Here is a 2,780-nt window from a genome sequence, read left to right on the forward strand (position 1 = left end):
TACTAACTTTGGGCTTCGTTTGTTCTTCTTTTTCTCATTCCTTGAGGTACAAAGTTACATTGTTTATTTGAGATTTTTCTTGTTTCTTGATGTGGACATTTATTGCTATGAAATTCCCTCTTAGAATTCCCTCTTAGCTTTTGCTGAATATCACAAGTTTTGGTGTATTCCATTTCCATTTCCATTTCCATTTGTCTTAAGGTCTCTTTGGTTTCTTCTTTGACCCATTGGTTGTTCAGTAACATGTTGTTTAATGTTCACATATTTGTGAATTTTCTTGTTTTCTTCATTTCTAGTTTTATACCATTGTGGTCAGAAAAGATGTTTTTTTTTTTTAATTTTTATTTATTTATGATAGCCACAGAGAGAGAAAGAGAGGCGCAGAGACACAGGCAGAGGGAGAAGCAGGCTCCATGCACCGGGAGCCCGACGTGGGATTCGATCCCGGGTCTCCAGGATCGCGCCCTGGGCCAAAGGCAGGCGCCAAACCGCTGCGCCACCCAGGGATCCCCAGAAAAGATGTTTGATATAATTTCAGTACTCTTAAATTTATTAAGACTTGTTTTGTGGCCTAACATATGATCCATCCTGGAGAATGTTGCATGTACACTTGAAAAAAATGTATTCTCTTGCTTTTGGTTAGACTATAATTTATACATCTATTAAATTCATCTGGTCCAATGTGTCTTTTAAGGCCAATGTTTCCTTATTAATATTCTGTTTGTATGATCTACCCAGTGATGTTAATGAGGCATTAAAATCCCTTACTATTGTATTGCTAACTAATTCTCCCTTTAGGTCTATTAATATTTGCTTTATATATTTAGGTGCTCTTATGTTGGGTATATAATATTTACCAATGTTATACCCTCTCATTGGATTGACCTCTTTATGACTATATAGTGCCCATCTTTGTCTCATTACTGTTTTTGTATCAAAGTTTATTTTATCTGATATAAGTATAGCTATTCCAGCTTTCTTTTGGTTTCCATTTGCATGAAATATCTTTTTCTATCCCTTAACTTTCAGTCTGTATGTGTCCTTTCATCTAAAATGAGTCTCTTGTAGGCAGCATATAGATGAGTCTCATTTTTTTTTAATCGATTCGACCACTTTATGCCGTTTGATTGAGTTAAACTAATTATTGATAGGTATGTACTTACATTCTGTTACTTGTTTTCTGGCTATTTTTATAGCTTTCTATTCCTTTCTTCTCTTGCCCTCTTCCTTTGTGATTTGATTTCTTCTCTTTTCTTTTCTTTTCTTTTCTTTTCTTTTCTTTCTTTCTTTCTTTCTTTCTTTCTTTCTTTCTTTCTTTTTTTTTAAAGAATGTAAGAGTAGGTGGGAAGGGCAGAGGGAGAGAAAGAATCCTAAGGAGGTTCCATGCCCAGCCTGGAGCCTGTTGTGGAGTTCAATCTCATGACCTTGAGATCATGACCTGGGCTGAAATCAAGAGTTGGACCCCAACCGACCGAGCCACCCAGGCTTCCCTGTTGCTTTTCTTTAGTTATATATGCTTATATTCTTTTTTCTTTAATCTTTATGTATTTACTATAGACTTTTGCTTTGTGGTTCCCACAAAGTTTACATACAGTAATTTATATCTAAAACTATTTTAAATTGATAACAATTTAAATTTGAAATGAAAGAGACATTGCAACTGATACCACAGAAACACAAAGGATAATTAGAAGCTTCCATGAACAATTATATACCAGCAAATTGGACAATCTAGAAGCAAGGGATAAATTCCTAGAAACATACAACCTCAAAGACTGAACCGTAGTGAAAAAGGAAATCTGAGCTAGTAAAGAGATTAAATCTGTAATCAAAAACCTTACAACACACCAAAGTCCAGACCACATGGCTTCACTGGCAAATCCTATCTCACATTTAAAGAATTAATGCCTTCTCAAAACTCTTCGAAGAAATGGAAGAGAAGGGAACTCTTCCAAATTCATTTTATGATGCCACCATTAGTCTGATACGCAAACCAGACACGGATACCACAAGAAAATTATAGGCCAATATCCCTGATGAACACAGATGCAAAAATCCTCAACAAAATGGTAGCAAACCAAATTTAACAATACATTAAAAAGATTATACTAGGCCTAAAACTAATATAAGATTTTATGTCAACTACACTTCAATTTAAAAAATGGGATATAAAAAATGTACTATGCACCATGATCAAATGGGATTTATTTCAGAGATGCAAGAATGGCTTGACATCTGCAAATCATTAACAAAATGAAGAATAATTATATGATCATCTTAATAGATGCAAGAAAAGCATTCAACAAAATTTAGCTTCTATTTATGATTAAAACTCTCAACAAAGTGGGTATAGAGGGAAAGAACCTCAACATAATAAAGGCCATATATGACAATCCCACAGCTGACATAATAATCAATAGTGAAAAATTTAAAGCCTTTACTCTAAGACCAGGAACAAGACAAGGATACCTACTCTCACTACTTTTTTTTTTTTTTTTAAAACATAACATAGAGATAAAAAGAAATAAAAGGCATCTAAACTGGAAAGAAAGAAGCAAAATTATCACAACTTACAGATGACATAATATTATATATAGAAAAAAATATTATATATAGACACCCTAAAGACTCCACCAAAAAAACTGTTGGAACTAACAAATAAATTCAGTAAAATGCCACATACAGAATCAATATACAAAAATCTGATGTTTCTATACACTGAAAATGAACTATCAGAAAGAGAAATAAATAAAAACAATCCCACTCACAATTGCATCAAA

This window comes from Canis aureus, chromosome 24 (genome assembly GCF_053574225.1).
Source record: "Canis aureus isolate CA01 chromosome 24, VMU_Caureus_v.1.0, whole genome shotgun sequence".
Lineage (NCBI taxonomy): Eukaryota > Metazoa > Chordata > Mammalia > Carnivora > Canidae > Canis > Canis aureus.